Source organism: Chiloscyllium punctatum, chromosome 23, assembly GCF_047496795.1.
Source record: "Chiloscyllium punctatum isolate Juve2018m chromosome 23, sChiPun1.3, whole genome shotgun sequence".
NCBI classification, from domain to species: Eukaryota; Metazoa; Chordata; class Chondrichthyes; order Orectolobiformes; family Hemiscylliidae; genus Chiloscyllium; species Chiloscyllium punctatum.
Genome location: NC_092761.1, coordinates 19,625,140 through 19,651,652, shown reverse-complemented (window position 1 = coordinate 19,651,652; position 26,513 = coordinate 19,625,140). Strand labels below are relative to the sequence as shown.

At 45.0% G+C, this 26,513-nt stretch overlaps 1 long non-coding RNA gene across 4 annotated transcripts in view; it reads left to right on the top strand.

Annotated features, from left to right (window-relative positions):
• The first annotated feature begins 680 nt into the window (after nt 1–680).
• LOC140494032 (uncharacterized) overlaps nt 681–26,513 on the top strand; it is a 59,869-nt gene continuing 34,036 nt past the window's right edge. For 3 of the 4 annotated variants that reach the window (XR_011963860.1, XR_011963862.1, XR_011963859.1), the window contains exons 1-4: nt 681–767; nt 4,229–4,311; nt 11,204–11,308; nt 23,242–23,368. This is a non-coding gene — a long non-coding RNA (uncharacterized lncRNA). The remainder of the gene's footprint in view (nt 768–4,228; nt 4,312–11,203; nt 11,309–23,241; nt 23,369–26,513) is intronic. The other variant, XR_011963861.1, reaches the window with a different exon arrangement.

Here is a 26,513-nt window from a genome sequence, read left to right as displayed (position 1 = left end):
CTTTTGTGAAAGTTAAATGCGGGAGGGGAATGGTTGGCTTACTCTTCGGAGGGTTGTTCTGGCTTGTTGGGCTGAAGGGCCTGTTTCCACATAGTAGGGAATCTATGATTCTATCTCAAATTATTTTAAAAGAGGGCAGATAGATTTTTGAAATATTGAGCAGTTGAGGGCTATGCGGATCAAGCATAAAAGAGGTGTTGATGCCTGGGTTGGCCTAACCATGATCTGATAGAATGGGGCAACAAGCTGAAAGAGATAAATTGCCTACTCCTGCTCCGATTCCTTGAGGCTCCGTTTCATGTTTTTCATGTCTCCACAGAAGAGTGCGATACAATGTGCTAAAGGTCTCAGATGTTGTGAAAATGGGGTGTTTATGTACTGATTCAGATGGCATTGACTCATCAATCACAGCTATACAGTCATGAGTAGGAAGGCAATTCCCTCCATGAATAAAGGAAATCTACTGCAGAGCTCACACAAAGGGAATTCCTACCCTCAGTAAACTCTCCCATCACTTTACCCAACACATCAGCAAAAGTAGGATACACTGCGCATGCTTTATCTAACAAAGGGCCCTCGGGTGATTGATGTCTACACCGGACCAATGAAAGGACGGTGGGCGGGGCTGGAGGACCTAGGGGAGGTTGGTCCTCCAACCAATCAAAGTTAATGAAGGGCGGAGCTAAACTAAACCATGTGATCACCCTCGCGCGCGGTGCAGAGTCGCTGTAATGAATGTTCGGGAAGTTATGGAGAGAAAGGATACGGTAAGGAAAGAAATAAACAGGGAAACGGGAGAAAAACTGTGTTGCTATGAGCGGAGAGGTTTTACAAATTGTGCACGTCGGAAAACACAAATTTAAACGCCTCAGTCCCGTGTTTGCAGTAAATGGGGAATTGCCTCAGCGCGGCTACAGGGCTGAGTGAGCGCCGCCATCTTTATTCGGGACAATGACTCACTGGACACGTGCGGAGCCGCCATCTTTGTAGGGGGCAAGGTGCAGCCAGGCGCATGTGCAGCCTTTCTCGAGTGTAGAGTCATTGGGATCATAGCAGCCAATACTGCTCTGATTCACCTCTGGGCTCCCTCATGACCACTTTGTCAATATATAGCCTCGTCAGTCTCGATAGTAATTTATAGACAAAGGGTTTTTCTCTGCGGTCCAGCCCCTGACCATGTACTGCTCTATTATCAGATTACTTTTTTCTTGAATATTTTTGAGTCAAGAATTCTTTTTTCCAACAAGCAAGTGTATTTTCCTTCCATTTCGAACTATCAAATTCTGCACCATTTTCATTACCTGTAATCCGTTTTGCACTCCCTGAAACATCAACTGTGTTTCTCCTTCCACAGAAACCAGTGATTAATGTCAAATCCCTGTTGCCTGTGGAGAGGGTGATGTTTGACTTTCTTGCACAGCAGCAGTTTGTGTGGTGAAGGTGCTCCGACAATGTGGTTGGATAAGAGACATTACAGAGTATTCATTCAGCAACAGTGATGATGATTTGAAAATAATGTCCAAATCAACAACTGTTTGTATTTCTATTATCATGCTTATAATTTCACAAAAATACTTTTGAGAACTTTAGCCATAAGGCCAGAGATGGAGATATTAGGTCAGGTGACCAAAAGCATTGCCAAAAAGCAGGTTTTGAGGGATGTCTTAAAGGTGGAAAGCAAACCTGTGAGGTTTTGGCTGCGAATTTCAGACCATGCTGCTTCAGCAACTGTAGAAACAGCCACACAGATGAACTAATGAATTAACAAATGGTTGAGAGTCTCGAAGAAAATGGGTTGTCGAGGTCTCAAAGTGTGTGTGGTGCCGGGAGCTAGGGATTATCACAGCCAGGAATTAAATCAAGTGTGAAAATTTTAAATTGAAGGATATTGGCCAGGTGCTGGCAGGTAAGACTACATTGGGTTGGTGTATCTGGTCGGCATGGACGGGTTGGACCGAAGGGTCTGTTTCCTTGCTGTACATCTCTATGGCTGTATGCTGTTGATTCTAATTAGGAGCCTTTTGATGAATCAACAAGCAGAGATTTCGACTTTCTTGAGATTACAGGGAGGTTGAATGTGGGAAGCTGACCCTGAGTGTGTTTGGAAAATGAAGTCTGGAGATAACACACAACGGATGAGAGTTTCAGTACATGAGCTGAGATGAGGGTGGAATCAGCTACAGTTAGTGGTCTTGGAGTGGGACTGAGTTGTCACACTCACCTCGCCTCACCTCTGGGATTCACCTGGTTGTCAGGTTGTGAATCAGGGCAGTAACACAATCGGGAGCTGAGTGGCCCTGGTGGTGCCTAAAATGAGTGTCACTCAGCTGGCTGTTGCTGAGCAGCTACTGCTTGGTAGCCCTGTCAATGACATCTTCCATCACTTTACTGCTGGTCGAGTGTGGACTGATAGATGGAAATTGGCTGGGTTGGATTGCCCTGTGTTTTTGTGTTGAACATCCCTGGGCAATGTTCCACATTGTCGGTAGATGCCAGTACTGGAGCGGTCCTTGGCTTGGTGGGTGGCAAGTTCTGGAGCACAAGATATCAGTATTATTGCCAGAATATTTGCAGGGCATGTAGCCTTTGCACTACTTAACCATTTCTTGATATTATTCAAACTGAATCGAACTGGCTCCAAACTCACATCTGTGATGTTGGAAACCACTGGAGAAGGCTGAGATGGGTCATCCCACTTTGCACTTCTGGCTGCAGATTGCTGCAAATGCTGTCATCTTATCTGGTGCATGGTGTGTGAGGCTCCTCCATCAGTAAGGGTGGGGATATCTGTGATGCTTCCTCCAGTGAGTTGTCTAATTGTCCATCACCGTTCACTACTGGGTGTGGCAGAACTGCAGAGCTCCGATCTGTTCCATTGGATGTAGGATCACTTAGCTCTGTTGCATGCTGCTGATGCTGTTTGATATGCAGGTAGTTCTGTTTTATAGCTTCACCAGGTTGGCACTTCGTTTTTAAGTCTGCCTGGTGCTGCTCATGGCATGCCCTCCTTTACTGTCCATTGTAATGGGTGAGTGCGGGATGTACAAACCCATGAGATTACAGATTGTGCTGGAGTACAGTTCTGCTGCTGTTGATGTCCCATAGTGCCTCAGAGATACCCAGTTTGAGATCCTACATCTCTTCGAAGTCTGTCCCATTTAGAACGGTGATAGTGCCACTCAACACGATGGAGGTTTTTCTTAAATTTAAGGCAAGACTTTGTCTCCAAAAGGAATGTGTGATGGTCGCTCGTACTGATACTGTCATGGCCAGATGGATCTGCCGCTGGTCAATTCATAACAATGAGATCAAGTATGTTTTACACTCTTGTTGGTTCCCTCACCACCCGCTGCAGATTCCGTTGGGCAGCTATATCCTTTAGGACCTGGTCAGCTCAGTCAGTAATTCTGTTGCAGAGCAAGTCTCGATCATGGACATTGAAATCCTGTACCCAGAGTACATTTGACACCATTTTACTTCCTCAGTGCTTCCTCCAAGTGTTGTTCAAAATGAAGGAGAACTGATCCATCAGCCGATGGAGGACGGTACGTGGTAATCAGAAGGAGCCATGAGACCTACTGGTCTCCGGAGCCAATGCTGTGTACTCCCAGGGCAAATCCTCCCTGTCTGTACACCACTGAGCCACCACATCTGCCTGGTCTGTCCTGCCGGTGGGACAGGACATATCCAGAGATTTCAGGAGAAAGTGAAGACTGCAGATGGTGGAGATCAGAGTTAAGGGTCTGGTGCTGGAAAAGCACAGCAGGTCAGGCTGATGAAGGGCTTAGTCTTGAAACGTCAATTCTCCTGCTCCTCGGATGCTGCCTGACCTGTTGTGCTTTTCCAGCACCACACTCTCGATATCTAGGGATGGTGATGGTGGTGTCTGGTCATTGTCTGTAAGGGATGATTCCGTGGGTATGACTATGTCAGGCTGTTCCTTGACTAGTCTGAGACAGCTCTGCACATTTTGGCACCAAAATCCATATGTTAGTCTGGAGGACGTTGCACCATCGAGAGGGCTGATTCTGTGGTTGTAAGTTCTGGTGCCGTGTTAGTTGTCAACTGGTCCATCCAGTTTCATTCCTGTGTTGAGACTTTGCAGTGATTAATACAGTGAGTAGCTGGCTGGGCCGCTATCAGGTTGGCAGAATTTTTTTTCGCCATTGACAATGGTTTCATGGAGATCATGAAATTCCTAATACATTGTTTTTTTTCTTGAATTCAGATTCCACCATCTGCCAAGATGGGATTCGAATCAGGACTTCAGTCGTTTGTTTTAATATTCTGGATAAAAGCTAAATACATCAGGTTTGTTCACTTATTTTAAATTTCACTAACCCTGGTTTTGTTTCTTTGTAAAACACTGTCCATCACCCTGTCTCCTCCATCCTCCCCTCCAACAACAAGTGAGGAGCACATGGAGTTTCTCTGTCACTAAGACTGAGATAATCCGATCTGCTGTTTCTCTCCCTCCCACTAGCCCACTGAGCCAAACTGCCTCACGTGGTGTTCCTGGTTTTTGTCCTAAACCTACATCTTTCTCCAGTCTCTTGCCAAGCCTTATCAGAGCTCACCTTGACCCTTTACCCTAATTTCGTTAAACTCACTTTCCAACTCTCTTTCCTCCTCTGCTGCCTCATCACTCCCCTTTGCCAATTCATAGATATTGTTCCTTGTTCTGTCTGTTGGTCTTTTTTGGTTATGTCCTTCTCTCCCATTCTGTGAAAAACTAATATTTGACCTCACCGTTGTTGGAAAATCCTGCTCCATCTCCACTCTCCCTTTCCTTTCTGAATTCCTTGCATTTGGTGTCCCTCAACGATCTATCTTTGGTCTCTCCTGTATCTCACGTACATAGTGCCAGGAGGTGATATCATCCAAAAACACTGTGTTAGGTTTGACATGTACACGGACGATGCCCAGCTCTCCCTCCCCATCATCCCTCTCCATTACTCCACTGTTACTCAGTTATCAAACTGCTTATCACATTCCCACTACTCGATTAGCTGCAGTTTCCTCCAATGAAACATTGTCATGGTTAAACCCATTGCCTTACCTTTACCTTTCTGCTGAGCCCCTCCCTCCCACTGGGAACTCTCTGAAGCAGAACAACACTCTTCACAATATTGCTGTTATATCTGACCCCAAGGTGACCTTCTGATCAGACATCCACACAATCACAACACCAGGAAATCCAATCTCTTAAACGTTGCTTTTCTCCACCTCACCCCAGCTCTATTGCTACTGAAACCCCTTACCCGCGTCTCTGTTGTCTTAAACTTGAATCCAAAACAGAACCCTTGATTCCGTGACTTAGAATCTCGTTTCAGACCCCCCTCTCAGTATTTACCCTCAGACACATCCTCTCAGTATTTGTCCTGTCAAACCCCTTAAGAATCCCATCTGTCTCAATGAGATCACCTCTCTTTCTCCAAAATCCAGTGAGTAGAGTCCCAACCTTTTCAGCCTTTATTTAAAAGATAATCCCTCCAAACCAGGGATCATCTCATTGAATCTTCCCTGAAATGCCTCCAATAAAGTGACACATTTCCTTATCTAAAGGGACCAAAACTGCTCTCATTCCTGCAGATATGGTGGTCTCACCAGCACTGCCACACGTTACTCTCAGGTAGAGACTCCAAACTCTAATACTGAAAACTTTTGAAACAAAACATTCGATTCCCCTTCTTGATTCCCTGTTGTAACTGTGTGGTAGCTTTCTGTGTTTCCTGAACAATTACCCCTGGTCCCTTTGTGGTGCAGCTTTCTACAGTTTCCACCATTTAAATAGTACTTTGTTCTTTATTATCTCCTCCAAAATGAGTAACTTCCCATTTTCCCAAGTTACACCCCATCTGGCAACTTGTTGCCCCCTTCTCCTGTGCATCTCTCTCTTTTCATAATCCTCTTAGACCTTTACAGTTGTGCCTTTTCTAGGAGATATCCCCCCTTCTCATTCTTCCAAGCATTTACTGGGAGCCCTGGGCAGTGGGAAGCAGACACAGTTGCTATCTTTTTAGGGATACGCTTTGGAGTGATTGGGAGGATCTTCCTACCCATTGGTCAGGATGGAGACAACTTGCCCATCGTTAGACATTAGCCTTTCACCCCCATGTCTTATTGATGAGGCAGAGCGGCAGCACGGAATGAAAGAAAAGAAAGTCATTCTTGTTCCCCATATCTCACTGGCGCTTGGATCATTTTCTCCAATGTGTCAAAGAACTGCTGTGTTCAGTCACATGAGATCTCCAGTTGGAATCTCCTAGAAACCCACAGATTTCCCTCTGAGTTGACTGCTGTTGTCCTCAAGGGTAATATGTACAGTAATCCTGGGCCACGAGGAGGGGATGGTGTGAGTTTCTAACTTGAACTGAGAGTGACAGATTTTATAAACTTGAATTACAGGATATTTATTATAGGTGGACATTCAGATAGAAATCTCAGTATATGTCTGCCAAACTCTAATTGCATTACTCAGTATATCAGGACCTGGATATTCGCATTGTGTGTGTGAGTATTGTGTTCCAGATCAATCCCATTTGCTGCTTAAAAATTCTCCTTTGAATCATCGCATTCTCTCAAAAGGTCTCCCCAAACCTTCAATGTGTCATGTAATCCTTTTATGATGACCTGATGAGTGTAAGGTTTCTTATTCTAATGTGTAATTTTTGTATAAGGATGTCTCAGAGAGGGAGCAGAATATTCTTAAAGGGGAGAATAACCATTTTGAGGGGAGGCTGTTGTTTATTGGTATCAATGTCATAGGAATAGAAGAGTTCACATTGTTGGATCATTCGAATCTCTTGTGGGGTAGAATTGACCTCCATCAGAAGGATGGATTGTACCTGCACTGGAGAGGAAGAGTTGCTCGTGCTATTCAGGAGGCTTTAAACCAGTGAAGGAATGTGGGTAAACCGAAAAAAAAGTGAGGAAAGAGCTAAGTCTGAGGCTGGTACAGTTCAGACGTCAAATAGTCAAGGCAGACAAGGGCATGGCAGAGAACGAGGTAGGACTGAGCAGTTACACTGCACTTATTTCAGTGCAGGACGCCCGATAGGTCAGGCAGATGAGCTCAGGGCATAGTTTTGAACATGGCACTGGGATATTATGCCAATTATAGAGGCATGACTCAGGGATGGATAGGACGAGCAGCTTAATGTTCCAGTGTATAGATGCTATAGCAAAGATAGAAAGGGGGCAACAGAGCAGGGGGAAAGGTATTTTTGATAAGGGATAACATTACAGCTGGGCTTCAAGAGGGTATTCCTGGGAGTACATCCAGGCAGGTTATACAGGTGGAACTGAGAAATAAGAAAGGGATGATCTCCTTATTGGGATTGTACTATTGACCCCTCCTCGCCCCATTCCCAATAGTCAGCAGGGAATTGAGAAGCAAATTTACGAAGACATCACTTATCTGTAAGAATAGTATGGTTGTATACAAGACTTGACCTTTTTTATTCATTCACAGGATGAGGGTGTCACTGGCTGGGCCCAAAGGGCAGTCACATTGCTGTGGGTCTGGAGTCACATGTAGTCCAGACCTGGTAATGATGGCAGATTCCTTCCCTGAATGATATTAGTGAATCTGATGGGGTTTTTTTTTCGCAACAATCGACAATGGATTCATAGTCATTCACAGATTCCTAATTCCAAATTTTTATCGAATTCACATTCCACCACCTGCCCTGGCAGGATTCCCACCCAGGGCTCCAGAACATTATCTGGGTATCTGGATTATCCGTTTAGCGAAAATATCACTAGGCTATTTGGCAGGATGAGTGAGTGAGGTATCCGTAGGACAGCACATCGGCACCAAAATTCCCATGGTCTCTGCAGAACATAGAAAGGGCTGGGGAGGGAAATATATTCCTGGTGGTAGGGTATGACTGTAGGTAGCAGAAATGGCAGAGGTTAATGCGCTGTATCTGGTGATAAGTGGGGTGGCAAGTGAGGACCGGTGGATTATATTCTACTTGTGGTTGGAGGGGTGGTGTAAAGGCGAAGGTGCAGGAAGTGGAGGATCTGCATTGAAGGGCATTGTTGATCACGTGGATGGGAGATGTGGTCCTTGAAATAGGAAACCTTTCTGGGATGTCCTGGAGTGGAATTGCTTCTCCTGGGAGCAGATATGGCGGAAGCAGAGGAATTGAGAGTACAGGATCACGTTTTTACAGGAATATGCTAGAGGGTAATCAGGAGAGTAAAAAGGGGACATGACATATCTCTCGAAAATGGTTTAAGGAGAATCCAAGGAGATTCTACAAATACATCAAGGATAAAAGAATAACCAGACAGATTATAGGACACCTTAAAGACCGAGAAGGTCATCTATGGAACAACAGGAAGTGGGAGAGATACTATGCTATTCTGTTCTACAGAGTTTGGAGAAATAATAGTGATAACTTGAAAAGTGTCCATATTACAGAGGAGGTGGTACTGCATGTCTTAAATCTTAGCAAGGTGTATCCCAGAAATTTGTGGAAAGCTAGGAAAGTGATGGCAGTGCCCCTCCCTGAGATATTTATACCATCGTTTGTGACAGATGAGGTGCTGGAAGACATGTGTCATTATTTAAAAAGTGGTAAGGAAAGGCCAGGGAGCAAGAGGACAGTCACCCTAACGTCAATGGCAGGCAAGTTGTTGGAAGGGATTCTGAGGGATAGGATTTACATGTATTTGGAAAGACGAGGATTGATTAGTGATAGTCAACATGGCTTTGTGTGTGGAAAATTCTGTCTCTCTAACTTGATTGAGTTTTTTTGAAGGCAGACTGTGGACGTTGCCTATATGGACACTGAACGATGTTCACAAAGCAGACTGGTTAGCAAGGTTAGATAACATTGAATGTTGGGAGAACCCAACATTTGGATACAAAACTGGCCTGAAGGTAGGCGGCAGAGGGTGGTGATGGAGGGTTGCTTTGTGGACTGGAGGCCTGTGAGCAGCAGTGTGCTGCAGGAATGGATATTGGGCCCTTCAATAAATGACTTGGATGTGAATATATGAGGTATGGTCAGTACGTTTACAGATGACAGCAAAATTGGAGGTGTAGTAGGCTATGAAGAAGGTTAGTTCAGAATACGACAGGATCTTGATCAGATGGGCCATTGGAGCAAGGAATGGCAGATGGAGTACAATTTAGATAAATGTGAGCTGTTGTATTTTGGAAAGGCAAATCAGGGCAGGATGTATGCACTTAATGGTAAGGTCCTTGGGAGTGTTGTTGAACAAAGAAACCATGGTGTGCAGTTTCATTGTTCCGTGAAAGTGGTGTTGCAGGTAGGAAGGCTAGTGAAGGTGGCGTTTGGTATACTTATTGGTCAATTATTTGAATACAGAAGCTGGGACATCATATTGTGGCTGGACAGGACATTGATTAAGCCATTCAGGAATTCTGTTTTAAGTTCAAAATTCCCTGTTCTGGGAAGGATGTTGTGAATCTTGAAAGAGTTCAGACAAGATTTACGATTTTCCAGGGTGGGAGGATTTGAGCTAAAGGGAGAGGCTGAATCGGCTGGGGTTAACTTCCCTGGAGAGTCAAAGACTAAGAGTTGATTTTAGGGATTTATAAAATCACGAGGGGCATGGATATGGTGAACAGCCGGAGTCTTTTCCCCCCAGGTCCAAAACAAGAGCACATGGGCTTAAGGTTGAGAGGGCAAAAATTTAAAAGGGATCTAAGGGGCTACGTGTTCAAACTGAGCTGTGTGGAATGAGCTGCCAGATGAAGTAGTGGAGGCTGATAGAATTACAACATTTGAAAGGCATCCGATTGGTTACATGAATAGGAAGGGTTTCGAATGATACGGACCAATAGCTGGCAAACGGGACTCCATTAGTTTAGGATTCCTCGTTGGCATGGTCCAATTGGAACAAAGGTCTGTTTCTGTGCTGTATGTCTCTGACACTAATAAATGAAAATAAGATGTGTTCCTCTTTTGTGGAGAGCTAGCAGAAGCACAGATAATTGTCCTTGGAGCCGAGAAGGTTAAGCAATGATTTTGACCAGGTGCAGATTTGTTTCCAAGGTATTTAATTTGCAGAGAGAGAGAGAGGAATTGTTAACAACGTCACAATTTTGGTAACTATTTTCAAGTAATTGGCAACTATGCAGGGTGAATATGTGAACATTATTTTATTCAGTAAATTCTGAGCATCCGGAACAGTCTGAATAGCAGCTGGACACAGATTCAGCAGTTATTCATAAACAGATTCGGAATTTTACTTTTTAAGCAAAGATTTGGGGGGCTATGGGCAAATGGGAGGGGAGTTGGGACAGATTTGCAGCATCTCCAGAGGGAAAGAGTACAGCCCCAATGGGCTGAATAGCCCCCAGCCCCTGTGCTCTGTGATACTGCCCCATTCACTGTGAATGATGAAGCTCATCCCAGGGTAGAGAGGGAGGATACCACCACTCCACCTCACAATGGGCCTGATGTCAGTGTAGGCCAATAGGAGGCAGAGGGTGGGACTGGAGGACCAGGCAGTACCAGTTTGTCTTCCAACCAATCGGAGTGAATGAGGGTATCCTTAAGGCTGGATTTAAAGAAAGGCACATGTAGCAGAGATTTGAGAAACTGGAGGAGATTAGAGACAGGGAGCTTTCTGTGGCTGGAGAGGAATTATATAAATAACGAAGAGTTGTGAGGCTGGATGAGGTGACAGTGATCAGGAGAGTTGTGAGGATGGAGGAATTTGGAGATAGTGAGAATTAGAGTCCTAATGTTATACAGCAAGGAAACGGGCCCTGTGGTCCAACCAGTCCATGCCGACCATAATTCCAAACTGAACTAATTGTACCTGCCTCCGCTTGGTCCACATCCATCCAAATATTTCCTATTTACGTACTTATCTCTCTGAATGTATTTTAAATATTGTAATTGTATTCCTCTGGAAGTTCATTCCACACGTGTAATTTTTTAAAAAAAAAAACCCTAATGTCTTTTCTCAAATCTTTCTCATCTCTTCTCAAAATGAATGCACCCGAACTTTGAATTCCCCTCTCTCCCGGCCATTCACCTTTATCTACACTCTTCACGACTTCATAAACCTTGTAATAAGGTCACCCCTCAACCTCCTACACTCCAGTGAAAACAGTCCCAGCCTCTCCTGATAACACAATCCCTCCATTCCCATTAACATTCCAGTAAATCTCTTCTGAACCTGCTCCGATTTAATGATATCCTTCCTATAACAGCACAACCAGAGCTGGGTTTAGAATTCCAGAAGAGGCCTCCCCAACATCCTGTACAACCTCAACATTACGTCCCAACTCCTATACTCAAAGGTCTGAACAATGAAGGTAAGTCTGATTGAACACCTTCTTAACCACCCTGTCTACATGTAACACAAACTTCAAAGACGTGAAGCCCTTGGTCTCTTTGTTCCATATCACTACTCAACGCCTTACGTTTAATGAGTGTAAGTCCCGCCTTCGTTTGTTTTATCAAGATTTATTATTTTGCATTTATTCCAATCCAAAAATCCTTTAAGTATAAAGGCAGTAGGAATATAATTAAGAGGGAAATCAGGAGGCAAAAAGGAGACATGAGATAGCTTTGGAAAATAGGGTTGAGGATAATCCAAAGGGCTTTTATAAATACCTGAAGAACAAAGGCTAACTAGAGAGAAAATAGAGACCCTCAAAGATCATCAAGGCGTCCATTGTGTGGGGCGAGATAGGGAGACAAGTATTTTGCATTAGTGTTTACTGTGAAGAAGTACATGGGAGATATAGAATGTGGGGAAATAAATGGTGACATCTTGAAAAAAAAGTCCATATTACAGAGGAGGAGGAGGTGCTCAATGAGTGGCTAAGGAGCTGGTGCAGGGGAAAAGGATTCACGTTTTTGGATCATTGTTATCAACTCTGGAGTAGAGTTGACCTGCATAAGAAGGATGGATTGTACCTGATCTGGAAGGTGTCTAATATCGAGGCAGGGAGACTTGTTAATGCTACTCAGGAGGCAGTAAACCAGCGAGGAGTGTGTGTAATTGCAAATAGATACTGAGAAAAGAGGTATCTCTGAGGCTGGTACAGTTCAGAAGGCAAATAGTCATTGCAGGCAAGGGCAAGGCACAGAACAAGGTGGGATTTAGCAGTTACACTGCATTTATTTCAATGCAAGAGGCCTGACAGGGAAGGCAAATGAGCTGAGGGTATGGTTTTGAACATGGCACTGGGATATCATGGGTATTATAGGAACGTGGCTCAGGGATGGAAAGGACTGGCAGCTTAATGTTTCCGGGTATAGATGCTATAGGAAGGATAGAAAGGAGGACAAGGGGAGGGGGAGTGGCATTTTTGATTAGGGACAGCATTATGGTTGTGCTTAAGGAGGACATTCCTGGGAGTCCGTACAGTGAAGTTATTTGGGTGGAACTCGGAAATAAGGAAGGGATGATCTCCTTATTAGGGTTGTCGCGTGGGTTTCATCTGGGTGCCCTGGTTTCCTCCCACAGTGCAAAGATATGCTGGGTAATTTCGATTATCCAGGCTGAATTGCCACAGTGTTCAGGGATGTGCAGGTTGGGTGGATTATCCAGGCTGAATTGCCACAGTGTTCAGGGATGTGCAGGTTGGGTGGATTATCCAGGCTGAATTGCCACAGTGTTCAGGGATGTACAGGTTGGGTGGATTATCCAGGCTGAATTGCCACAGTGTTCAGGGATGTGCAGGTTGGGTGGATTATCCAGGCTGAATTGCCCACAGTGTTCAGGGATGTGCAGGTTGGGTGGATTATCCAGGCTGAATTGCCCACAGTGTTCAGGGATTTGCAGGTTGGGTGGATTATCCAGGCTCTGGATTAGTGGTGCTGGAAGAGCACAGCAGTTCAGGCAGCATCCAAGTAGCTTCGAAATCAACGTTTCGGGCAAAAGCCCTTCTCGAAACGTTGATTTTGAAGCTACTTGGATGCTGCCTGAACTGCTGTGCTCTTCCAGTACCACTAATCCAGAATCTGGTTTCCAGCATCTGCAGTCATTGTTTTTACCTCCTGGATTATCCAGGCTGAATTACCCACAGTGTTCAGGGATGTGTAGGTTGGGTGGATTATCCAGGCTGAATTACCCACAGTGTTCAGGGATGTGTAGGTTGGGTGGATTATCCAGGCTGAATTACCCACAGTGTTCAGGGATGTGTCGGTTGGGTGGATTATCCAGGCTGAATTGCCCACAGTGTTCAGGGATGTACAGGTTGGGTGGATTATCCAGGCTGAATTGCCCACAGTGTTCAGGGATGTACAGGTTGGGTGGATTATCCAGGCTGAATTGCCCACAGTGTTCAGGGATGTACAGGTTGGGTGGATTATCCAGGCTGAATTGCCCACAGTGTTCAGGGATGTGTCGGTTGGGTGGATTGTCCAGGCTGAATTGCCCACAGTGTTCAGGGATGTGTCGGTTGGGTGGATTGTCCAGGCTGAATTGCCCACAGTGTTCAGGGATGTGAAGGTTGGGTGGCCCTGGGAAATGCAACGTTACGGGGGAGGTTAGGCGGCTCTGAGGGTCAGTGTCGATGTGATGGGCTGAATTGTCTCATTCCCCATTGTTGGGATTCTCTGATAATTCTATTAGTTTTAAAATAGTTACAGAAAATAATAGACCATATCTATAAGTTAAGTTTCTAAATTAGACAAAGGCCAATTTTGACAGCACAAGGGAAGCACTTTCAATCTTTGTTTGTGGGAGGTTATTCCCAGGGAAAGGGATGGCTGGAAAGTGGGAACATAAAAACATAAGGAATAAGAGCAGGAGTAAGCCATCTGGCCCCTCAAGCCTGTTCTGCCATCCACAAGATCAGGGCTGATCTTTTCATGGCCTCAGCTCCACATTCCTGCTCTCTCCCCATAACCCTTAATTCTTTTCCTGTTCACAAATTTACATTTTGCCTTAAAGGCATTCAAGTTGATAACATCAAATGCTGCACTCGGCAGGGAATTCTACAGATTCACAACCCTTTCGCTGAAGAAGCTCCTCCTGAATTCAGTCCAAATCTGCTCCCCCTTATTTTGAGGTTATGCTCTAGTTTCAACCGTCCCCAGTGGAAATAACCTTCCAGCTTCTATCTATCTTACCCCCTTCATAATTTTATTTTTTTCGTCTCCAACCTCCCATTCTTCTAGATTACAATGACTCTAGAACCAGTTTTCTCAATCTCTCCACATACACCAACCCTCAACTCCTGACTCAAACTAGTGACCCTCCTCTGTACTCCCTCCAGTGTCAGTCCATCCTTGCTAATGTAAGGGGACCAAACCTGTACACAGTACTCCAGGTGTGGCCTCACCAGCACCCTGTACAGCTGCAGCATAACCATCCCTCTAGCAATGAAGGACAATATTCCCTTCACTGCCATAATTACCTGCTGCACCTGCAAACCAACTTCCTGTGATTCATGCACAAGGACAGCCTGCTGCATGTTTTCACCATTTCATCATCCAGTTTGTTGTTAGTCCAACCAAAATGTATGACCTCACATATCCCAACATTGAACTCCATCTGCCAGATCCTTACCCACTCACTTAACCTATCTGTATCCCTGTGCAGACTTACAGTGGCCTCTGCAGTCATTGCTCTACCTCATCTTTGTATCAAATATGAACTCTGACACTGTACACTTGGTCCTCAACTCCAAAACATTTGTGTAAATTGCAAATAGTTGTAGTGCCAACACTAATCCAAACACCCATTTATCCCCATTCTTTATTTTTTGTTGGTTAACCGATCCTGTATCAATGATAACACATTACCCATAATGCTGTGCATCTTTACCTTATTCAGCAGCCTTTTGTGTGGCAACTTATCGAATACCTTCTGGAAATCCAGGTACACCACATCCCAGGAGTCTGCCTTATCCAACGCACTCGTAGTATCCTCAAATAATTCCAGTAAATTCTTAAACATGACCTGTCTTTCCTGAATCCATGCTGTGTCTGCTAAATGAGACAATTTCTACCCAGATATCTCAACACTAATTCCTTGAGAGATTCAAGCATTTTCTCCACTACAGAAGTTAAGCTAACGGGTCCTTTTTGAAAAATAGTGGCACCACATTTGCAGCTTCCAGTCTGTCAAACCCGTCCCAGAATCCAACAAATTTTAGTGAATTATCACGAGTCTATTTGTTATTCACACACTCCTCTCTTCCTCCCCCCCCCCCCCCCCCCCCCCACCTGCCATCTCCTTTAGTCCCTGGGATGCAATCCATCAGGGCCAGGAGACCCATCTACCTTTAGGCTGTTATCTTTCCCAACATTACCTCTTTACTGGGAATGATTGCTTCTCTGTCCTCCTCTGCCATTGCCTCCATAGGCCTGCGACAATGAGAGTACACAGACAGTATGTTCCTGTTAAGGCCAAGGCTGGGAGGTGTAGAGAATGCTGCCTGTCGAAAGAAATTGAGGGCCTGGTCAAGAAAATGAAGGAGGGATATGGCAGGTACAGAGAGCTGTTTTTGTGTGAATCCCTAGAGGAGTATAGGGGCAGTAGGAGTATACTCGAGGTAAACCGGGAGGGCAAAAAGGGGACATGAGATAGCTTTAGGAATTAGGTTTAAGGAGAATCCAAAGTGATTGTACAAATACACTAAGGATAACGAGTAACCAGGCAGAGAATAGGTACCCGCAAAAATCAAGGCTGTCTGTGGAACAGCAGGAGGTGAGAGAGATTCTGTATGAGCGGAGAGGTTTTACAAACAAAATGTGCACGTCGGAAAACACAAATTTGAATGTCCCAGTCTCGTGTTTTCAGTAAACAAGGAATTGCCTCAGTGTGGCTGCAGGCATGAGTGCGCGCCGCCATCTTTATTTGGGGCAAAAATTCACTGGACACGTGCGGAGCCACCAGCTTTGTAGGGGGCAAGGTGCAGCCAGGTGCATGTGCAGCCTTTCTCTGGTACAGAGTCATTGGGCAGGATTTACACAGAGCACATTCAAACTCAGAGAAATGGATGTTTATTTCGGGATTTGTTTCGTCATTCATTTAAATGGCTTGGTATCGTAAATGAGTTTGCAGGTCATACAAAATTGGAGGTATTGTGGATAATGAAGAAGGTTCCCTCAGATTACAATAAGATATTGATCAGATGGGGTTTAATTTAGATCAATATGAGGTGCTGCATTTTGGAAAAGCAAATCAGGGCAGGACTTATACACTGAATGACAAGGCCCTGGAGATGTTTGTAGAACAAAGAGATCTTGGACTGCAGGTTCATAGTCCTTGCAAGTCAAGTTGCAGGCAGGTAGGATGATGAAGAAGGTGTTCAGTATATTTTCCTTTATTGGTTTGAGCATTGAGTATTGGATGTGGGAGGTCATGTTGCTGTACAGGACATTCGTTAGGCCACTTTTGGAATATTGTGTGCAGTTCTGGCCTGCCTCCTATCAGAAGGGTGCTGTGAAACTTGAAAGGTTTCAGAAAAGACTTACAAGGATGTTGTTAGGGTTGCAGGATTTGAGCTACAGGGTGAGGCATAAAAGGCTGGGTCTGTTGTCCCTGGAGTGCCATAGGCTGAGTGGTGATGTTATGGAGGTTTATACAATCATGAGGGGCATGAATAGAGTAAATGAACAAGATGTTTTCCCTGGAGTGGTGGTGTCCAGAAGTAGAGGACATTGCTTTAGGGTGAACAGATAAAATTTCAAAGGGGCCTAAAGGACAACTCTTTCATGCAGTAGGTGGAATGAGCTGCCAGAGGAAGTGGTGGAGGCTAGTACAATTAAAACATGTTAAAGGCATCTAAATAGACACATGATCTGATTAGGAAGCATTTACAGGGATATGGGCCAAGTGCTGGCAAATGGGAATAGATTAGGTTTGGATACCTGGTTGGCATGGATGAGTTAGACCGAAGGGTCTGTGTCGGTGCTATACATCTCTATGACTGTGGGATCATAACAGCTTACACTGTTCTGCTTCATCTCTGGGCTCCCTCATGACCACTTTGTCAATATCTTGCTTCCTCAGTCTCGAACAGACCCATTGGTCTGTTTAGTATTTGACTATTATTTTTACAGACATTTTTGTAAGTTAATTTTTCACTGCCGCCCAGTCCCTGACCATGTGCTGCTTATTAATTTTTTTCTGGAAAATCTTTGACAGTCAAGAATTCTTTTTTCTAATTAGCAAGTGTATCTTCCTTCCATTTCGAACTATCAAATTCTGCACCATTTTCATTCCCTGTAATCCGTTTTGCACTCCCTGAAACATCAACTGTGTTTCTCCTTCCACAATTACCAGTGATTAATGTCAAATCCCTGTTGCCTGTGGAGAGGGTGACGTTTGACTTTCTTGTACAGCTGCAGTTTGTGTGGTGAAGGTGCTCCCACAATGTGGTTGGTTAAGAGACATTACAGCGTATTTATTACAGCAACAGTAAAGATCTGAATATAATGTCCGAATCAAGAACAGTTTGTAGTGTTATTATGCTGCTTGTAATTTCATAAAAATATTATTGGGAACTTTAGACATAAGGCCAGAGAAGGATGATATTAGGTCAGGTGACCAAAACCATTGCCAAATAAGCAGGTTTTGAGGAATGTCTTAAAGGAGGAAAGCAGACCTGTTAGGTTTTAGCTGCAAATTTCAGACCTTGTTGCTTTGACAACTGTAAAAGCAGCCACACAGGTGAAGTAATGAATTAACAGGTCATTGGGAGTCTCGAAAAGAATGGGTTGTCGAGGTCTCAAGGGGTGTGTGATGCAGTGAGCTAGGGATGATCACAACCAGGAATTAAATCAAGGGTGAGAATTTTAAATTGAGGGATGTGGGCCGGATGCTGGCAGGTGAGACTAGATTGGGTTGGAATATCTGGTCAGCATGGACGGGTTGGATTGAAGGGTCTGTTTCCAAGCTGTACATCTCTGTGGCTCTATGTTGTTGATTATGAATAGGAGCCTTTTGATGGATCAACAAGTTTTGGTACAAGGGAGTACTTGGGCAGCAGAGATTTAGTTTTTCTTGAGATTACAGGGAGGTTGAATGTGGGAAGCTGGCCAGGAGTGTTTTTGGATAATGAAGTCTGGAGATAACACAAGGTAGATGAGAGTATATGAGCTGAGATGAGGGTAGAATCAGCTAGAAATAGTGGCCTTAGAGTGGGACTGGGCTGTCACCCTCACCTCGCCTCTGGGATTCAGCTGGTTGTCAGGTTGTGAATCAGGGCGGTAACACAATCGGGAGCTGAGTGGCCCTGGTGGAGCCTAAAATGAGTGTCACTCAGCTGACTGTTGCTGAGCAGCTGCTGCTTGGTAGCCCTGTTGATGACATCTTCCATCACTTTACTGCTGATCGAGTGTGGACTGATAGATGGAAATTGCCTGGGTTGGATTGCCCTGTGTTTTTGTGTTGAACATTCCTGGGCAATGTTCCACATTGTCGGTAGATGCCAGTGCTGGAGCGGTACGTGACTTGGTGGGTGGCAAGTTCTGGAGCACAAACCATCAGTATTATTGCCAGAATATTGGTCGGGCCCATAGCCTTTGCACTACTTAACCATTTCTTGATGTTATTCAAACTGAATTGAACTGGCTTAAACTCACATCTGTGATGTTGGAAACCACTGGAGAAGGCTGAGATGGATCATCCCACTTTGCACTTCTGGCTGCAGATTGCTGCAAATGCTGTCATCTTATCTGGTGCATGGGTGTGTGAGGCCCCTCCATCAGTAAGGGTGGGGATATCTGTGATGCTTCCTCTAGTGAGTTGTTTAATTATCCATCACCGTTCACAACTGGGTGTGGCAGAACTGCAGAGCTCCGATCTGTTCCATTGGATGTCGGATCACTCAGCTCCTTTGATTACTGCTGATGCTGTTTGATATGCAGGTAGTTCTGTTTGGTAGCTTCACCAGGTTGGCACTTCATTTTTAGGTCTGCCTGGTGCTGCTCATGGCATGCCCTCCTTTACTGTCCATTGTGATGGGTGAGAGCAGGATTTACAAACCCATGAGATTACAGATTGTGCTGGAGTACAGTTCTGCTGCTGTTGATGTCCCACAGTGCCTCATAGATACCCAGTTTGAGATCCTTCATCTCTTCAAATCTGTCCCATTTAGAACGGTGATAGTGCCACTCAACACGATGGAGGTTTTTCTCAACTTTAAGGCAAGTCTTTGTCTCCAAAAGGAATGTGTGATGTTCGCTCTTACTGATACTGTCATGGACAGATGTATCTGCCGCTGGTCAATTCATAACAATGAGATCAAGTATGTTTTTCTCTCTTGTTGGTTCCCTCCCCACCCGCTGCAGATTCCGTTGAGCAGCTATATCCTTTAGGACCTGGTCAGCTCAGTCAGTAATTTTGTTGCAGAGCTAGTCTTGATTGTGGATATAGAAATCCTGTACCCAGAGTACGTTTGACACCATTTTATTGCCTCAATGCTTCCTCCAAATGTTGTTCAACATGAAGGAGCACTGATTCATCAGCCGATGGAGGATGGTACATGGTAATTAGCAGGAGCCATGCGACCTACTGGTCTCCGGAGTCAATGCTGTGTACTCCCAGGGCAAATCCTCCCTGTCTGTAGACCACTGTGCCACCACATCTGCCTGGTCTGTCCTGCCGGTGGGATAGGAACCAGCTGGTCATCTAAACAATGGGAGTGAATAAGGGGCGTGGCTAGTGGGATGACACGTCACCAGTAACTCTGCCTGTGCAGTGCCACGTGACTCGGCAGTTTGTGAATGTGGGAGATGCAAACAGGGAAGGGGAGAGTGGCCTCGGAGTCAGGGAGGTAATGAGGCAATTTAGACTGGGAAATTTTAATTACCCTCTGTGCGGTTCATAAGTCTGAATTAGAAACTCTTAGTCCCGCGTTTGCAGCAGATGGGAAAATGGCTGCGGCCCTCAGGCGGTGACAGGTTCTGGGATATGGCCGCCATCTTTATTATGGGTAAGGTACAGTGAGGCGCATGTGCATGTCCCCTTCCTAGGATGGGGGGGGGAGGGGGGGTGCGATTTGAAGAGAGGCATTTACACATCAAGCACATGCCAAGAAAAAAGTATGTCTTTATATACTTCCTGTACTGACTGTGTGAGTTTTGTTTTGTGAATTCATTTCATAGGATATTAAATCGGAATAATTGAGGCTGGGATCTCAAAAGCAAGTTTTTACAGTCAATGGAGTCATCAGGATCTGAATATAATTGGCATTTAACTGTGGAAGGAGAAAGTCTGTCTGATCTGTTTGTGGGAAAATATCCCCAATATTTTTGTTAAGCAGAAAGATGTACAAATTCATGGTTGGGTCACCCTTTGGGTATGTGCTCTGTTCTGGGCCCTGCAGCAGAGGAAGGAGGTATTGGCCTGAGAGGGAGCACAGATTTATCCAGATTACACCTCGTCTCTTTGTAAGAACTCTCAGATTTAGACCCAATCACCCACTCCATGATGTTAAGCTGCAAACTTCCCATTAAAAGTCCTTTTGGACTCAAATTCCAGTACCTTTTCAGGTGGAATGTTCCAGCTTCTGACAACTGTCTGTTCATTCAGAAACTACTGAGGTCCATGTTGACTCTGGGGTTACAAAGGGCTGAATTGAAAGATGAGGTGCTGTCCCTGAGCTCCCATTGAGATGCATTAGAACAGTACAGGAGGCTGAGGGCAGTGTAGGTGTGAGCAGACAATGAAAATGACAGGGCTGCACTGTGAGGGCTGCTTGGCTCAATGAGAGTGTTTTGGAGTTGGGTGTAAACAGAGTGAGGTGAGACAGAGAGAAGGTGAAGCTGAAACTCCGTTTTAGTTCAGGCCGTTCAGAAATTCACAGTCCCAATGGGAACAGCCAGTTTTTAAGTGATACCTGTGGAGTATTTGTTAACAGTTTTTAAAGTATTTTTCCTGAGGGCAGTTGAGAGTTAACCACATTGCTGTGGGTCTGGAGTCACATGTAGGCCAGACCAGGTGAGGATAACAGTTTCCTTCCCTACAGGACATTAGTGAACCAGATGGGTTTCTAACATTCGACAATAGTTTCATGGTCATCATTCGCCTTTCCATTCTAAATTGTATTGAATTCCAATGCTGCCATCAACCATGTTGGGATTCTATCCCTAATCCTCGGAACACTGTACATATCACTCATCTGGCAGGAATACCATTAAGCCATTGCCTCCCTTTTTAGCAATGTTTAAAAGAAATTTCCTTCATTCTGCGTGTACAATTAGAGTTAAAATACTGTAACGTCCATGTGTCAGCCTCTCCAAAAGGTCAATCAAAAGAAATTTGTTTGGGAGTGAAATATTTCACTTTTTTGGGCCAGTTTATTCAACAAAAAATAATCTAAATAAAAATCTTATGCCTCGGGCATGTAATTTCTGAAGCCGGAGGGGGATTACAGAGACAGGGAGGGTTGTGGGGCCAGAGGGGGATTGTTGTCCAAACATCACTGTGGTGTACATGGACTGCAGCATTTCAGGGAGGCGGTTAACCACCACTATCTCCAAAACAAGGAAAGGTGGCCAATAAATACTGGTCTGGGCAGCAAAGGCAACCCCCAGTGAATAAAACCAAGCAGTGACCTCTCTGAGCTGACTTGCTGTGAAGTTAAAACCTTCTCTGGAAATGGAGTGGGCAGAGATGAGAAACAGTGACATTTCACAGCTGCCCTCAGAGAGACCTCACCCTTGGAAATACTCAGAGCCGGGGATCAGCTCAGTGAGTTTCAGTCTCTTCAAATATCAATCTTTGTCGGTTTTATTTTATTTAATCTACAATCGTGAGTCCGGTGAGGATTTCTTTTTAATATCTTAGGGTCTCTTGATTCAATGTTTAAGATATAAAACGTAAGCATTAAGATATTCTCGGGCAGTATTTTTCGAGCAGTCAGACTGTGCCTTTGTCTTGGTCTGTAGATTGTGAAGGCGCAGAACTGGCCTGTTGTAGAGTGGCGTGCTGTTCCTGTTGGATGTGGGAGATTAGGGAGAGTTTCAATAATCTTGATGATTGTGTACAGGAAGTGTGATTGCAAATCCTGTTGGATCACAAGGATTTGCGGAGGAGTGATTAAAGGCAGTGAGGAATTGACAGGAGCCGGGGAGTGTGATAGGTGGCAGTGTCAGGAATGCAGAATACTGCAGATACAGTCAGGTAGATGGGTTACCGCCAGGAAAGCGAGTAGTGCTAGGCAGGTACTGCAGGAGTCTCCCGTGGCTATCCCCATCTCAGACAAGTATTCTGTTTTGGAAAATGTAGGTGGTAATACACTTTCAGGGGAGTTTAGCACTGACAGTCAAGTTACTGGTTCTGAGACTGGCTTCTAACATAATGTGAGGTATATCCAGTTCCACAGGATCGATGGTGATAGGGGACTCTCTAGTCAGGGGCACAGTCTGCCGTTTCTGCAGCTGACAGTGAGACATCGGAATGGGGTGGTGCTGCCCTGGTGCCAGTGTCAAGGATGTCTCTGAGGGAGCAGAATATTCTCATAAGGGAAAATAACCAGTGGGAGGTCATTGTACATTGGTACCAATGGCATAGGAAGGGGAAAGCATGGGGTCCTGACGAGCAGGGAGACTTGCTAGTGCCACTCGGGAGGCATTAAACCAGTGAGGGAGTCGGGGTAATCCTAAAGAGATAGTGAGAAAAGAGGCGAGTCTGAGGCTGGTACTGTTCACCAGTCAGACTGTCAAGGCAGGCAAGAGCAAGTCACAGAATGAGGTGGGACGGACCAGTTGCACTGCATTTATTTCAGTGCAAGAGACCTGACAGGTCAGGCAGGTGGGCTCAGGGTATGGTTTTGAACATGGCACTGGGATATTACAGCAATTATAGAGGCATCACTCAGGGATGGATAGGATGAACAGCTTTATGTTCCAGGGTACAGATGCGAAAGAAAGGGGGCAACAGAGCAGGGAGAGAGGTGTTTTTGATTAGGGATAACATTATGGCTGGGCTTCGGGAGGATATTCCTGGGAGTACATCCAGGCAAGTTATTTGGTTGGTCCTGAGAAATAAGAAAGGGATTACCATCTTACTGGGATTGTATTATCGACTCTCTCCCAATGGTCAGCGGGGAATTGAGACACAATTTTACCAGGACACCTCAGTTATCTGTAAGAATAATATGGATACAATGATAAGTGGTTTTAACTTTACCAACATGGCCTCGGAGTGCTGTAGTGTTAAGGGCTTGGATGGAAAGGTATTTGTTCAGTGTGTACGAGAACATTTCAGAGTCAGTTTGTAGGATGTACCTGCTAGAGAAGGAACAAAACCTGACCTGTTTTCTTTATTCATTCACAGGATGAGGCTGTCACTGGCTCGACCAGCATTTAATGCTGCGTTTACCCAGAGGGCAGTTTACCCAGAGGGCAGTTAAGAGGCTGGTACACGTTGCTCTAGGTCTGGAGTCCCATGCAGACCAGACCAGGTAAGGATGGCATTTTCCTTCCCTAAAGGTCATGAGTGAACCACATTGGTTTTTCCAACAATTGACAATGGACTTCTTGTCGTCACTAGATTTTTTTCCAGATATTTATTGAATTCACGTTCCAAAATCTGCCGTGATGGGATTCAAACCCGGGTCCCCAGAACGTTATCTGGGTCTATGGATTAACTGTCTAGCGATAAGTTCACTCCGTCATCGCTGCCTGTTAGGAAATGAGGCAGGGTGAGTGACTGAGGTATCAGTGGAGCAGCGCATCAGCACCAAAAATCCCACAGTATTGTGGCTCAGTGGTTAGCGCTGCTTCCTCAGCACCAGGGACCTGGGTTTGATTCCAGTCTCGGGCAACTGTCTGTGCTGGAGTTGGCACTTTCTCCCCAGTGTCTGTAAGGGTTTCCTTCGGGTGTTCCAGTTTGCTCCCACAGTCCAAAGATGTGTAGGTTAGTTGGATCAACCATGTTATATTGCCCATAGTGTCTAGATGCAGTATGAGGTTTTGGGATGTGCAGGCAAATCTCTGCCTGATGTGAAAAGCTCCTTTTGGGGAGGTGTGTCCGCATTTCCCATGGCGGCAAGGGAGGGTCAAGGATGTGGAGCGTGGGTTGGTGGGAGGAACAAGGAACCGAACAAGGAAAGTGCAGTGGGAATGGTCTCTGCGGAATGCAGATAGGGGTGGGGAGGGAAATATGTCTCTGGTGGTGGGGTCTGACTTTAGGTAGCAGAAATAACAGAGGTTAATGCGCTGTGTCTGGAGATGAGTGGAGTGGAAGGTGAAGAACGCAGGGTTATATTCTTTATTGTGGCTCGAGGGGTGGGGTAAAGGCGGAGGTGCGGGAAGTGGAGGGTATGTGTTGGAGGGCATTGTTGATCAAGTCAGAGGAAAATTACAGTCCTTGAAGTCGGCCTTTCTGGGATGTCCTGGAGTAGGATCCAAAGAGATTAAACAAATATATCACAGACAAAAGATTAACTGGACCAGAGAATAGGACCCCTTAAAGGTCAACAAGGCTGTCTATGGAACCACAGGGGGTGCAAAAGATATGGAAATATTTCACTTCATTTTTACTGGAGAAGTGTATGGAAGCTGGAGTGTTTGGAGAAATAAACAGTGATAACTTGAAAAGTGTCCGTGTTACAGAGGAGGTGGGACTGGATGTCCTAAATCGCATTAATGTGGATAAAGCCCTGGAAAATGATCAGATGTATCCTAGAACTTTCTGGAAATCTAGGGAAGTGATTGTTGGGCCTCTCCTGAGGTATTTGTATCGTTGATAGCGACAGGTGAGGTGCCATTATTTTTTTTTAAAGTGGTAAGGAGATGCCATGGAACAAGAGAACAGTGAGCCTGAAGTCAGTGGCAGGCAAGTTGTTGGAAGGGATTCTGAGGGACAGGATATCCATGTGTTTGGAAAGGTAAGGAATGATCAGGGAGAGTCAATGTGGCTTTGTACATGCACAGTTGGGTCTCACTAACTTGAGTGAGTGTTTTGAAGTGACAAAGAAAATTGATTAAGCCAGGCGGTGAACGTTGTTAATATGGACATTCAACAAGGTTCCACAAAGCAGACTGGTTCGCAGGGTTAGATAACATGGAATGCAGGGAGAGCAAGCCATTACAAAACTACCTTGAAGGTAGGAGACAGAGGATGATGGAGGGTTGCTTTGCGGACTGCAGGCCTGTGAGCAGCAATATGCTGCAAGGATGGATATTGGGCCCTGAAATAAATGACTTGGATGTGAATGTATGAGGTATGGTCAGTAGGTTTACAGAAGACACCAAAATTGGAGATGTAGTGGAGAGTGAAGAAGGTTAGTTCAGAATACAACAGGATCTTGATCAGATGGGCCACTGGAGCAAGGAATGGCAGATGGAGTTCAATTTAGATAAATGTGAGCTGTTGTATTTTGGAAAGGCAAATCAGGGCAGGACTTATACACTTAATGGTAAAGTCCTGGGGAACATTGCTGAACAAAGGGACCTTGGAATGCAGGTTCATAGTTCCTTGAAAGTACAGTCACAGGTAGGCGGGGGAGTGAATGCAGCATTTGATACGCTCCCTGTTATTGGTCAATGCATTGAATGCAGCTGTTGTGACGTCATATTGTGGCTGGACAGGGAACTGATTAAGGCCCTTCTGGAATTCTGTTTTCAGTTCCAATCTCCCTGTTCTTAAAATAATGTTGAGAAACTTGAAAGGTTTCAGAAAACGTTTGCAAGGATTTTGCCAGGATTGGGACGGTTTGAGCTATTGGGAAAGGCTGAATAGGCTGTGAGTATATTCCCTGGAGAGTTGGAGGCTGAGAGGTGATCTTATAAAATCATAAAGGTATGGATAAAGTGAGCAGTCAGGGACATTTTGCCAAGTTCGGTTGGTCCAGAACTAGACGGTACAGGCATAAGGTGAGAGGGAAAAGATTTAAAAGGGATCTAAGGGGCATCTTATTCATGTTGAGGGCATTGCAAGTATGGAATGAACTGCCAGAGGAAGGGGTGAAGGCTAGCACAATTGCAGCATTTAAAAGGCATTTGATTTGGGTACATGAAGAGGAAGGTTTTAGAGGGATAAGGGTGAACCGCTGGCAAATGGGACTCCATTAATGCTCTCCGTTATTGGTCAATGCATTGAATACAGAAGCTGGGATGTCATATTGTGGTTGGACAGGACATTGATTAAGCCACGTCTGGAATTCTGTTTTCAGTTTGAATTTCTCTGTTCTGGGAAGGATGTTGTGAAACTTGAAAAGGTTTGGACAAGATTTACAAAAACGTTGCCAGAATTGGAGGATTTGGCCTACAGGGAGAGGCTGAATAGGCTGGGGCTATTTTCTCTGGTGAGTCCAAGACTGAGAGGTGACTTCATGGAGATTTATAAAATCACGAGGGGCGTGGATAAGGTGAGCAGACGGGGTCCTATTTCCTCAGGTTAGGTGGGTCCAAAACTAGAGCACCTGGGTTTAAGTTGAGAGGGCAAAGATTTAAAAGGGATCTAAGTGGCAACGTTTTCAAGCTGAGTGTGGTGTGTGTATGGGAGGGGCTACCAGATGAAGTAGTGGAGGCTGATAAAATCACAACATTTAAAAGGCTTCCAATTGGGTCCATGAATAGGAAGGGTTTTGATGGATACAGGCC